The sequence below is a fragment of the Haliotis rubra genome, unplaced genomic scaffold (assembly GCF_003918875.1).
Source record: "Haliotis rubra isolate DU_JTF1 unplaced genomic scaffold, ASM391887v1 Scf961, whole genome shotgun sequence".
Taxonomy (NCBI): domain Eukaryota; kingdom Metazoa; phylum Mollusca; class Gastropoda; order Lepetellida; family Haliotidae; genus Haliotis; species Haliotis rubra.
The window spans coordinates 270,822-285,546 of NW_025767703.1; positions in this window are offsets into that span (position 1 = coordinate 270,822).

Consider the following 14,725-nt stretch of genomic DNA (forward strand, 5'->3'; position numbering starts at 1 on the left):
GGGCTCTATCTTCACTAAGACTATGTGTTATCTTTGACACTCTGTTTTCAGATGTCAAATACCAGATGTATTCATGCATTACAGCAAGCAATAAAACACCCACAACAAGGGGGCCTGTTTGGGGTTCAAACACAGAATGGACGAAAGGTCGACAAAATGAACGAAAATGTCTTTTTACAGATGGTTTCGAGACTGCGGATCCGTTGATATAGAGCATACGAACTTGAGAAACATGTGCTGGTACCATCCAACCAGATGTGGCACAAATATCACGTGTATCCATGCATTGCAGCAAACACTTCAATCTCAACTTTAAAGTTAAATAAATATTTTTCGTTTTGTTTTAAAATCGTAATTTGGAATATTTATTTATTCTTAACACTAGAGTATAAGATTAGAACTCACCCAATTTCCCAATGCAAGCACAATTACACATACAAGTAAATGCAGTGAAATGCACCCACTGAATTTACGTTTCAGATAGGGTCATCTATTTATTGCTGAATGTTTTCATTTGTAAGAATAACAAAACGTGTTAGACCCGTGAAGGTCCGGGTTGGAATATTGGCCTTCAGTAACCCATGCTTGTCGTAATAGGCGACTAACGGGATCGGGTGGTCAGGCTCACTGACTTGGTTGTTACATGTCATCGGTTCCCAATTGCTCAGATCGATGCTCATGCTGTTGGTCACTGGATTGTCTGGTCCAGACTCGATTATTTGCAGATCGCCGCCATATAGCTAGCATATTGGTGAACGCAGCGTAAAACTAAAATCGCTCACACTCACAAAACGTGTTACCGCCCCACACAAATGACTCAGTGTGAAGCCAAGCAGAGTTATGCCCTCTTGTATGTGCTTTCGCATACACCTCGCTGTCCTCTTTTGAGAACTTGGTGAAAACTCGGTGTCTGTCACCTAGTTAAGGTATTTTTCATTTCGAATACCAAACCAGTGGTTGATAGTGCGAGTGAATGAGTGAGTGATTTGTTCGTTGAATAGTCTTTGATACAGAGCCTTGGCGTCGGTTCAAAGAAGTGAAATGTCGGGCTCATACACTGTCTGAAAGTGTGCCAATTTTCTGGAACCTGTTAAATGTTCAGCTTGAAGTTGTGAAGTGGAGTCATGCACGTTTATTATTTAGTGTCAAACTGTTGTGTAGACCATCTGTGGCATTAGGATGCAACATCTGTCATTAATATGTTATTGATTAAATGCTCAAACATTTCTCATTATGTTCTGCTAATGGTGAAGTCCCCATATCATGGAAATATGGTATAATTGCCGCAATACCAAAGTCTGTGACTTATGAACTTAGGTATCATTTTGGCATAAACTGGGACTTGATGACGTATTAGGATTATAAGACCAAATATAAAGACGTACATTGACTAGAATCTACATACTGGTGAGTACACGTTAACCACGTGAATGTAGCCTACAAGATGTCTACCTTGGCTGTGGAGGGAGACTTGGTGTTCAGGGTGCAAGGCTGGATGCATAATTACTGGAACTGATTACTGGTGTGGATCTCAGTGTGGCTGTGTTGCTTTGTGCTCAACATTAGGAAGCTCAACTGGGCCTGTTGTGTTGGTGTAAACGGCATTGAAACAGATCCGGTTGACACACGTCATCATATCCCAGTTGTGTAGACCGATGCTATGCTTTTGATCTTTCCTCTCCCATATAACTGGAATATTGCGAGTGCGGCGTAAAACTAAACTCGCTCACTCCACGTGCTGGTGGAGAGTTAAACAACAAACCAAACAAACATATTATGAATTATACAGAGGCATTCTCATCGGTGTAAAAATACTTGAAATTCACAATGGAAAAACATATTTAATGCCCAAAGAACACCATTAATTAATTTAAATATGAGGTGAATAAATGCTTGATGTTTCCCTGCTTCCTTGATCTGGCTCTGATTTCTCGAAACAAACTTATGTGTTTACTCAAATTTCAAACTTTGACAATTTGAAACAGCTGTATTTTTTTACTCAACTGCATTGTTTAACTAAAACATGTTAAATATTGATTTCAGTTTATGCCTTCCATATTCATATAAAGCAATGTACTACAAACAACAATGTACGAGAACATGACAACTGATTGTAAACGTATTAAAAACAAATTGTCAGACACAGCATGATAGATAGATAGCTGCATAGATAGATAGATAGATACATAGATAGATAGATACATAGATAGATACATAGATACATAGATACATAGATAGATACATACATAGATAGGAGACATATAGCCGAGGTTACAAGATGGCACTCACGGCTCAGAACACTGTGTAGGGGCGAAATGACCTTTTACCTACATAAAAGGTAACAATATCACGGTGCTCTCTAACATAACTATAACCTAACTTCAGTAAGACTGTTTTATCTTTGACACCCTGTGGACAGGAAGTGGCCTTGTATCCTCATCAAACAGGAACAATATCAGCGCTGCAGTTTAATCTAGCTTCGACAAACCAGTGGTTGATAGAGTGAGTGAGTTGATAAGGGCTCTATCTTCACTAAGACTATGTGTTATCTTTGACACCCTGTCGGCAGGAAGTGGCCTTCTATTTTCATCAAACAGGAACAATATCAGCAGTTTAATCTAGCTTCGACAAACCAGTGGTTGATAGAGTGAGTGAGTTGATAAGGGCTCTATCTTCACTAAGACTATGTGTTATCTTTGACACTCTGTTTTCAGATGTCAAATACCAGATGTATTCATGCATTACAGCAAGCAATAAAACACCCACAACAAGGGGGCCTGTTTGGGGTTCAAACACAGAATGGACGAAAGGTCGACAAAATGAACGAAAATGTCTTTTTACAGATGGTTTCGAGACTGCGGATCCGTTGATATAGAGCATACGAACTTGAGAAACATGTGCTGGTACCATCCAACCAGATGTGGCACAAATATCACGTGTATCCATGCATTGCAGCAAACACTTCAATCTCAACTTTAAAGTTAAATAAATATTTTTCGTTTTGTTTTAAAATCGTAATATGGAATATTTATTTATTCTTAACACTAGAGTATAAGATTAGAACTCACCCAATTTCCCAATGCAAGCACAATTACACATACAAGTAAATGCAGTGAAATGCACCCACTGAATTTACGTTTCAGATAGGGTCATCTATTTATTGCTGAATGTTTTCATTTGTAAGAATAACAAAACGTGTTAGACCCGTGAAGGTCCGGGTTGGAATATTGGCCTTCAGTAACCCATGCTTGTCGTAATAGGCGACTAACGGGATCGGGTGGTCAGGCTCACTGACTTGGTTGTTACATGTCATCGGTTCCCAATTGCTCAGATCGATGCTCATGCTGTTGGTCACTGGATTGTCTGGTCCAGACTCGATTATTTGCAGATCGCCGCCATATAGCTAGCATATTGGTGAACGCAGCGTAAAACTAAAATCGCTCACACTCACAAAACGTGTTACCGCCCCACACAAATGACTCAGTGTGAAGCCAAGCAGAGTTATGCCCTCTTGTATGTGCTTTCGCATACACCTCGCTGTCCTCTTTTGAGAACTTGGTGAAAACTCGGTGTCTGTCACCTAGTTAAGGTATTTTTCATTTCGAATACCAAACCAGTGGTTGATAGTGCGAGTGAATGAGTGAGTGATTTGTTCGTTGAATAGTCTTTGATACAGAGCCTTGGCGCGTCGGTTCAAAGAAGTGAAATGTCGGGCTCATACACTGTCTGAAAGTGTGCCAATTTTCTGGAACCTGTTAAATGTTCAGCTTGAAGTTGTGAAGTGGAGTCATGCACGTTTATTATTTAGTGTCAAACTGTTGTGTAGACCATCTGTGGCATTAGGATGCAACATCTGTCATTAATATGTTATTGATTAAATGCTCAAACATTTCTCATTATGTTCTGCTAATGGTGAAGTCCCCATATCATGGAAATATGGTATAATTGCCGCAATACCAAAGTCTGTGACTTATGAACTTAGGTATCATTTTGGCATAAACTGGGACTTGATGACGTATTAGGATTATAAGACCAAATATAAAGACGTACATTGACTAGAATCTACATACTGGTGAGTACACGTTAACCACGTGAATGTAGCCTACAAGATGTCTACCTTGGCTGTGGAGGGAGACTTGGTGTTCAGGGTGCAAGGCTGGATGCATAATTACTGGAACTGATTACTGGTGTGGATCTCAGTGTGGCTGTGTTGCTTTGTGCTCAACATTAGGAAGCTCAACTGGGCCTGTTGTGTTGGTGTAAACGGCATTGAAACAGATCCGGTTGACACACGTCATCATATCCCAGTTGTGTAGACCGATGCTATGCTTTTGATCTTTCCTCTCCCATATAACTGGAATATTGCGAGTGCGGCGTAAAACTAAACTCGCTCACTCCACGTGCTGGTGGAGAGTTAAACAACAAACCAAACAAACATATTATGAATTATACAGAGGCATTCTCATCGGTGTAAAAATACTTGAAATTCACAATGGAAAAACATATTTAATGCCCAAAGAACACCATTAATTAATTTAAATATGAGGTGAATAAATGCTTGATGTTTCCCTGCTTCCTTGATCTGGCTCTGATTTCTCGAAACAAACTTATGTGTTTACTCAAATTTCAAACTTTGACAATTTGAAACAGCTGTATTTTTTACTCAACTGCATTGTTTAACTAAAACATGTTAAATATTGATTTCAGTTTATGCCTTCCATATTCATATAAAGCAATGTACTACAAACAACAATGTACGAGAACATGACAACTGATTGTAAACGTATTAAAACAAATTGTCAGACACAGCATGATAGATAGATAGCTGCATAGATAGATAGATAGATACATAGATAGATAGATACATAGATAGATACATAGATACATAGATACATAGATAGATACATACATAGATAGGAGACATATAGCCGAGGTTACAAGATGGCACTCACGGCTCAGAACACTGTGTAGGGGCGAAATGACCTTTTACCTACATAAAAGGTAACAATATCACGGTGCTCTCTAACATAACTATAACCTAACTTCAGTAAGACTGTTTTATCTTTGACACCCTGTGGACAGGAAGTGGCCTTGTATCCTCATCAAACAGGAACAATATCAGCGCTGCAGTTTAATCTAGCTTCGACAAACCAGTGGTTGATAGAGTGAGTGAGTTGATAAGGGCTCTATCTTCACTAAGACTATGTGTTATCTTTGACACCCTGTCGGCAGGAAGTGGCCTTCTATTTTCATCAAACAGGAACAATATCAGCAGTTTAATCTAGCTTCGACAAACCAGTGGTTGATAGAGTGAGTGAGTTGATAAGGGCTCTATCTTCACTAAGACTATGTGTTATCTTTGACACTCTGTTTTCAGATGTCAAATACCAGATGTATTCATGCATTACAGCAAGCAATAAAACACCCACAACAAGGGGGCCTGTTTGGGGTTCAAACACAGAATGGACGAAAGGTCGACAAAATGAACGAAAATGTCTTTTACAGATGGTTTCGAGACTGCGGATCCGTTGATATAGAGCATACGAACTTGAGAAACATGTGCTGGTACCATCCAACCAGATGTGGCACAAATATCACGTGTATTCATGCATTGCAGCAAACACTTCAATCTCAACTTTAAAGTTAAATAAATATATTTCGTTTTGTTTTAAAATCGTAATATGGAATATTTATTTATTCTTAACACTAGAGTATAAGATTAGAACTCACCCAATTTCCCAGTGCAAGCACAATTACACATACAAGTAAATGCAGTGAAATGCACCCACTGAATTTACGTTTCAGATAGGGTCATCTATTTATTGCTGAATGTTTTCATTTGTAAGAATAACAAAACGTGTTAGACCCGTGAAGGTCCGGGTTGGAATATTGGCCTTCAGTAACCCATGCTTGTCGTAATAGGCGACTAACGGGATCGGGAATTGGTCAGGCTCACTGACTTGGTTGTTACATGTCATCGGTTCCCAATTGCTCAGATCGATGCTCATGCTGTTGGTCACTGGATTGTCTGGTCCAGACTCGATTATTTGCAGATCGCCGCCATATAGCTAGCATATTGGTGAACGCAGCGTAAAACTAAAATCGCTCACACTCACAAAACGTGTTACCGCCCCACACAAATGACTCAGTGTGAAGCCAAGAAGAGTTATGCCCTCTTGTATGTGCTTTCGCATACACCTCGCTGTCCTCTTTTGAGAACTTGGTGAAAACTCGGTGTCTGTCACCTAGTTAAGGTATTTTTCATTTCGAATACCAAACCAGTGGTTGATAGTGCGAGTGAATGAGTGAGTGATTTGTTCGTTGAATAGTCTTTGATACAGAGCCTTGGCGCGTCGGTTCAAAGAAGTGAAATGTCGGGCTCATACACTGTCTGAAAGTGTGCCAATTTTCTGGAACCTGTTAAATGTTCAGCTTGAAGTTGTGAAGTGGAGTCATGCACGTTTATTATTTAGTGTCAAACTGTTGTGTAGACCATCTGTGGCATTAGGATGCAACATCTGTCATTAATATGTTATTGATTAAATGCTCAAACATTTCTCATTATGTTCTGCTAATGGTGAAGTCCCCATATCATGGAAATATGGTATAATTGCCGCAATACCAAAGTCTGTGACTTATGAACTTAGGTATCATTTTGGCATAAACTGGGACTTGATGACGTATTAGGATTATAAGACCAAATATAAAGACGTACATTGACTAGAATCTACATACTGGTGAGTACACGTTAACCACGTGAATGTAGCCTACAAGATGTCTACCTTGGCTGTGGAGGAGACTTGGTGTTCAGGGTGCAAGGCTGGATGCATAATTACTGGAACTGATTACTGGTGTGGATCTCAGTGTGGCTGTGTTGCTTTGTGCTCAACATTAGGAAGCTCAACTGGGCCTGTTGTGTTGGTGTAAACGGCATTGAAACAGATCCGGTTGACACACGTCATCATATCCCAGTTGTGTAGACCGATGCTATGCTTTTGATCTTTCCTCTCCCATATAACTGGAATATTGCGAGTGCGGCGTAAAACTAAACTCGCTCACTCCACGTGCTGGTGGAGAGTTAAACAACAAACCAAACAAACATATTATGAATTATACAGAGGCATTCTCATCGGTGTAAAAATACTTGAAATTCACAATGGAAAAACATATTTAATGCCCAAAGAACACCATTAATTAATTTAAATATGAGGTGAATAAATGCTTGATGTTTCCCTGCTTCCTTGATCTGGCTCTGATTTCTCGAAACAAACTTATGTGTTTACTCAAATTTCAAACTTTGACAATTTGAAACAGCTGTATTTTTTACTCAACTGCATTGTTTAACTAAAACATGTTAAATATTGATTTCAGTTTATGCCTTCCATATTCATATAAAGCAATGTACTACAAACAACAATGTACGAGAACATGACAACTGATTGTAAACGTATTAAAAACAAATTGTCAGACACAGCATGATAGATAGATAGCTGCATAGATAGATAGATAGATACATAGATAGATAGATACATAGATAGATACATAGATACATAGATAGATACATACATAGATAGGAGACATATAGCCGAGGTTACAAGATGGCACTCACGGCTCAGAACACTGTGTAGGGGCGAAATGACCTTTTACCTACATAAAAGGTAACAATATCACGGTGCTCTCTAACATAACTATAACCTAACTTCAGTAAGACTGTTTTATCTTTGACACCCTGTGGACAGGAAGTGGCCTTGTATCCTCATCAAACAGGAACAATATCAGCGCTGCAGTTTAATCTAGCTTCGACAAACCAGTGGTTGATAGAGTGAGTGAGTTGATAAGGGCTCTATCTTCACTAAGACTATGTTATTTTTGACACCCTGTCGGCAGGAAGTGGCCTTCTATTTTCATCAAACAGGAACAATATCAGCAGTTTAATCTAGCTTCGACAAACCAGTGGTTGATAGAGTGAGTGAGTTGATAAGGGCTCTATCTTCATTAAGACTATGTGTTATCTTTGACACTCTGTTTTCAGATGTCAAATACCAGATGTATTCATGCATTACAGCAAGCAATAAAACACCCACAACAAGGGGGCCTGTTTGGGGTTCAAACACAGAATGGACGAAAGGTCGACAAAATGAACGAAAATGTCTTTTTACAGATGGTTTCGAGACTGCGGATCCGTTGATATAGAGCATACGAACTTGAGAAACATGTGCTGGTACCATCCAACCAGATGTGGCACAAATATCACGTGTATTCATGCATTGCAGCAAACACTTCAATCTCAACTTTAAAGTTAAATAAATATATTTCGTTTTGTTTTAAAATCGTAATATGGAATATTTATTTATTCTTAACACTAGAGTATAAGATTAGAACTCACCCAATTTCCCAGTGCAAGCACAATTACACATACAAGTAAATGCAGTGAAATGCACCCACTGAATTTACGTTTCAGATAGGGTCATCTATTTATTGCTGAATGTTTTCATTTGTAAGAATAACAAAACGTGTTAGACCCGTGAAGGTCCGGGTTGGAATATTGGCCTTCAGTAACCCATGCTTGTCGTAATAGGCGACTAACGGGATCGGGTGGTCAGGCTCACTGACTTGGTTGTTACATGTCATCGGTTCCCAATTGCTCAGATCGATGCTCATGCTGTTGGTCACTGGATTGTCTGGTCCAGACTCGATTATTTGCAGATCGCCGCCATATAGCTAGCATATTGGTGAACGCAGCGTAAAACTAAAATCGCTCACACTCACAAAACGTGTTACCGCCCCACACAAATGACTCAGTGTGAAGCCAAGAAGAGTTATGCCCTCTTGTATGTGCTTTCGCATACACCTCGCTGTCCTCTTTTGAGAACTTGGTGAAAACTCGGTGTCTGTCACCTAGTTAAGGTATTTTTCATTTCGAATACCAAACCAGTGGTTGATAGTGCGAGTGAATGAGTGAGTGATTTGTTCGTTGAATAGTCTTTGATACAGAGCCTTGGCGCGTCGGTTCAAAGAAGTGAAATGTCGGGCTCATACACTGTCTGAAAGTGTGCCAATTTTCTGGAACCTGTTAAATGTTCAGCTTGAAGTTGTGAAGTGGAGTCATGCACGTTTATTATTTAGTGTCAAACTGTTGTGTAGACCATCTGTGGCATTAGGATGCAACATCTGTCATTAATATGTTATTGATTAAATGCTCAAACATTTCTCATTATGTTCTGCTAATGGTGAAGTCCCCATATCATGGAAATATGGTATAATTGCCGCAATACCAAAGTCTGTGACTTATGAACTTAGGTATCATTTTGGCATAAACTGGGACTTGATGACGTATTAGGATTATAAGACCAAATATAAAGACGTACATTGACTAGAATCTACATACTGGTGAGTACACGTTAACCACGTGAATGTAGCCTACAAGATGTCTACCTTGGCTGTGGAGGGAGACTTGGTGTTCAGGGTGCAAGGCTGGATGCATAATTACTGGAACTGATTACTGGTGTGGATCTCAGTGTGGCTGTGTTGCTTTGTGCTCAACATTAGGAAGCTCAACTGGGCCTGTTGTGTTGGTGTAAACGGCATTGAAACAGATCCGGTTGACACACGTCATCATATCCCAGTTGTGTAGACCGATGCTATGCTTTTGATCTTTCCTCTCCCATATAACTGGAATATTGCGAGTGCGGCGTAAAACTAAACTCGCTCACTCCACGTGCTGGTGGAGAGTTAAACAACAAACCAAACAAACATATTATGAATTATACAGAGGCATTCTCATCGGTGTAAAAATACTTGAAATTCACAATGGAAAAACATATTTAATGCCCAAAGAACACCATTAATTAATTTAAATATGAGGTGAATAAATGCTTGATGTTTCCCTGCTTCCTTGATCTGGCTCTGATTTCTCGAAACAAACTTATGTGTTTACTCAAATTTCAAACTTTGACAATTTGAAACAGCTGTATTTTTACTCAACTGCATTGTTTAACTAAAACATGTTAAATATTGATTTCAGTTTATGCCTTCCATATTCATATAAAGCAATGTACTACAAACAACAATGTACGAGAACATGACAACTGATTGTAAACGTATTAAAACAAATTGTCAGACACAGCATGATAGATAGATAGCTGCATAGATAGATAGATAGATACATAGATAGATAGATACATAGATAGATACATAGATACATAGATACATAGATAGATACATACATAGATAGGAGACATATAGCCGAGGTTACAAGATGGCACTCACGGCTCAGAACACTGTGTAGGGGCGAAATGACCTTTACCTACATAAAGGTAACAATATCACGGTGCTCTCTAACATAACTATAACCTAACTTCAGTAAGACTGTTTTATCTTTGACACCCTGTGGACAGGAAGTGGCCTTGTATCCTCATCAAACAGGAACAATATCAGCGCTGCAGTTTAATCTAGCTTCGACAAACCAGTGGTTGATAGAGTGAGTGAGTTGATAAGGGCTCTATCTTCACTAAGACTATGTTATTTTTGACACCCTGTCGGCAGGAAGTGGCCTTCTATTTTCATCAAACAGGAACAATATCAGCAGTTTAATCTAGCTTCGACAAACCAGTGGTTGATAGAGTGAGTGAGTTGATAAGGGCTCTATCTTCACTAAGACTATGTGTTATCTTTGACACTCTGTTTTCAGATGTCAAATACCAGATGTATTCATGCATTACAGCAAGCAATAAAACACCCACAACAAGAGGGCCTGTTTGGGGTTCAAACACAGAATGGACGAAAGGTCGACAAAATGAACGAAAATGTCTTTTTACAGATGGTTTCGAGACTGCGGATCCGTTGATATAGAGCATACGAACTTGAGAAACATGTGCTGGTACCATCCAACCAGATGTGGCACAAATATCACGTGTATTCATGCATTGCAGCAAACACTTCAATCTCAACTTTAAAGTTAAATAAATATATTTCGTTTTGTTTTAAAATCGTAATATGGAATATTTATTTATTCTTAACACTAGAGTATAAGATTAGAACTCACCCAATTTCCCAGTGCAAGCACAATTACACATACAAGTAAATGCAGTGAAATGCACCCACTGAATTTACGTTTCAGATAGGGTCATCTATTTATTGCTGAATGTTTTCATTTGTAAGAATAACAAAACGTGTTAGACCCGTGAAGGTCCGGGTTGGAATATTGGCCTTCAGTAACCCATGCTTGTCGTAATAGGCGACTAACGGGATCGGGTGGTCAGGCTCACTGACTTGGTTGTTACATGTCATCGGTTCCCAATTGCTCAGATCGATGCTCATGCTGTTGGTCACTGGATTGTCTGGTCCAGACTCGATTATTTGCAGATCGCCGCCATATAGCTAGCATATTGGTGAACGCAGCGTAAAACTAAAATCGCTCACACTCACAAAACGTGTTACCGCCCCACACAAATGACTCAGTGTGAAGCCAAGCAGAGTTATGCCCTCTTGTATGTGCTTTCGCATACACCTCGCTGTCCTCTTTGAGAACTTGGTGAAAACTCGGTGTCTGTCACCTAGTTAAGGTATTTTTCATTTCGAATACCAAACCAGTGGCTGATAGTGCGAGTGAATGAGTGAGTGATTTGTTCGTTGAATAGTCTTTGATACAGAGCCTTGGCGCGTCGGTTCAAAGAAGTGAAATGTCGGGCTCATACACTGTCTGAAAGTGTGCCAATTTTCTGGAACCTGTTAAATGTTCAGCTTGAAGTTGTGAAGTGGAGTCATGCACGTTTATTATTTAGTGTCAAACTGTTGTGTAGACCATCTGTGGCATTAGGATGCAACATCTGTCATTAATATGTTATTGATTAAATGCTCAAACATTTCTCATTATGTTCTGCTAATGGTGAAGTCCCCATATCATGGAAATATGGTATAATTGCCGCAATACCAAAGTCTGTGACTTATGAACTTAGGTATCATTTTGGCATAAACTGGGACTTGATGACGTATTAGGATTATAAGACCAAATATAAAGACGTACATTGACTAGAATCTACATACTGGTGAGTACACGTTAACCACGTGAATGTAGCCTACAAGATGTCTACCTTGGCTGTGGACGGAGACTTGGTGTTCAGGGTGCAAGACTGGATGCATAATTACTGGAACTGATTACTGGTGTGGATCTCAGTGTGGCTGTGTTGCTTTGTGCTCAACATTAGGAAGCTCAACTGGGCCTGTTGTGTTGGTGTAAACGGCATTGAAACAGATCCGGTTGACACACGTCATCATATCCCAGTTGTGTAGACCGATGCTATGCTTTTGATCTTTCCTCTCCCATATAACTGGAATATTGCGAGTGCGGCGTAAAACTAAACTCGCTCACTCCACGTGCTGGTGGAGAGTTAAACAACAAACCAAACAAACATATTATGAATTATACAGAGGCATTCTCATCGGTGTAAAAATACTTGAAATTCACAATGGAAAAACATATTTAATGCCCAAAGAACACCATTAATTAATTTAAATATGAGGTGAATAAATGCTTGATGTTTCCCTGCTTCCTTGATCTGGCTCTGATTTCTCGAAACAAACTTATGTGTTTACTCAAATTTCAAACTTTGACAATTTGAAACAGCTGTATTTTTTACTCAACTGCATTGTTTAACTAAAACATGTTAAATATTGATTTCAGTTTATGCTGGGAAATGCATTTTCCTGCACTTTCTCAAATTTGAGTAAATCTAAGTCAAAATCCGACTTAAGTTTGTTTCAAGAAATCGGGGCCTGGACTTGTGTGTAGTTGCACAAAGTGATCGTAGAGCAAAAGTGACCGTACCTCCCTACCTCAGCTGAGACTTATGTCAACCATAGCTCTAAGCTTGTCTACAACAGCACTCTGATTGTTCGTTCAGGCCTCTCTGAAATAATATTCCCAAACAACTCATCCCTGATGTACTGCCAAAATGAATTGAAATCTGCTCTCACCCATTCACTCACTCACTGTGGAAGTATAACTGTCACAGGAGTTAGGTCACAGTGATGACAATTTTAATCCCAGCTCGCTTAGAGTCTAAGGAGGTTGAAGAGAGAAAACCCCGAGTGACCTTTCACAGTGTTAAAGCTATGATAGCCTTTATCACAGAGTAAAACTGAAATCTAACATGTTGTTGGGGGTGATGGGCGCTTGAACGCTTTGAGGATAGCACCCCTGATCTAGTCTGTCAGGGGCGGTGGGGTAGCCCAGTGGTTAAAACGTTCGCTCGTCACGCTGAACACCCAGGTTTAATTGCCCGCATGGGTACTACGTGTGAAGCCCATTTCTGGTGTCTTCCGCCTTGATGTTGCTGAAATATTGCTAAAAGCGGTGTAAAACTAAACTCACTCACTCAATGGTCTGTTGTGTTTTCAGTGTCGGAAGTACAAGGGCAGCGATCGCATCAAGTCCAAGGCGGAAGTGATATACAACAAGTTCAAGGCACTATTTGTCATGGGAGATGGAGAAGATCCTCCACAGGTGAGTGATCAGGCTTGAGTAGGATGGCGTAGTAATACACCATCTCACTTCTGTGAGGCTGAGGGGTGTAGCCCAGTGGTAACAGTGTCCATTTATCATGCTAAAGAACCGGGTTCGATTCCCCACATGAGTGCAATGTGTGAAGCCCATTTCTAGTGTCCCCCTGCCGTGATATTGCTGGAATATGGCCGTGTCTCAATGTGTGTGTGTTTGTGTGTGTCTGTGTGTGTATGTGTGCCAGTATGCATATAAATGTGTGTATCTGTATTTGTGTGTGTCAATGTGTGTATGTTACTGCGTTCATATGTGTGCTTGTGTGTTTATGTGTGTGGGCTGGTGGTGATGAATGTCTGGAGGAAATATACGACTGGACGTATAAAGGGGGATATACAGTGCTGTACTGAGCCTGTGCTCAATGACGCTTCTGTTAGATCCTGTTCGCCATCGAAATCATTTGCTGGAATAGTTTCTCACATGCGCGCGTGTGTACTCATGAATATGAATGTGTGCGTGTGTGTGCGTGCGCGCGTGGGGGCGGGCGGGGGGCGATGTGGAGAATGTATGTGTGTGTGAGAGAGAGAGAGAGAGAGAGAGAGAGAGAGAGAGAGAGAGAGAGAGAGAGAGAGTACAGCTGCTCTTTCAATCCCCGTTATGAAGATACGTACAATAAGAAGTCTTATCCCGCTTCTAGGCAGAAGGACTGAACATGCGATTTCTGCTGCTAATATCGACCTTGAAATATATCTCATTTCCGCCTGCTTTCTTCATCTCCACCTAGGCAATTAATGAAACCACTTGTGGAACTTAAATTAACCAAACTTGAAATTTGAAAACAAACGGCTAATCGGCATATAACAATACCATCAATTAAGAAACACTTACGAAATCTATGAAGCATGCAACTTCTTGTTTATTGCATAGAGCGACGTATCGATATAGTTACTTACACCGTTATCAAGCTAAGAGTTACGTTGTATGCTTCATTTTTCACTCAACCACTTCTCAAATGCCATTGAACACTTACAAAACATTTATAGGTGATCCACGGACGGGTGCGCCGGTCATTGGATCCAAAACAATATTGTTTACAGTTCCGTATAAAAGCTCTATTTTCACAGCTGCTCTTAAATATATCAATAGACTGTCTAAATACAAACAATACATACTAATTTCAGACTCTCCTTTGTGCTTTGGGTCATACAGTCCCAATAGACATCCAAT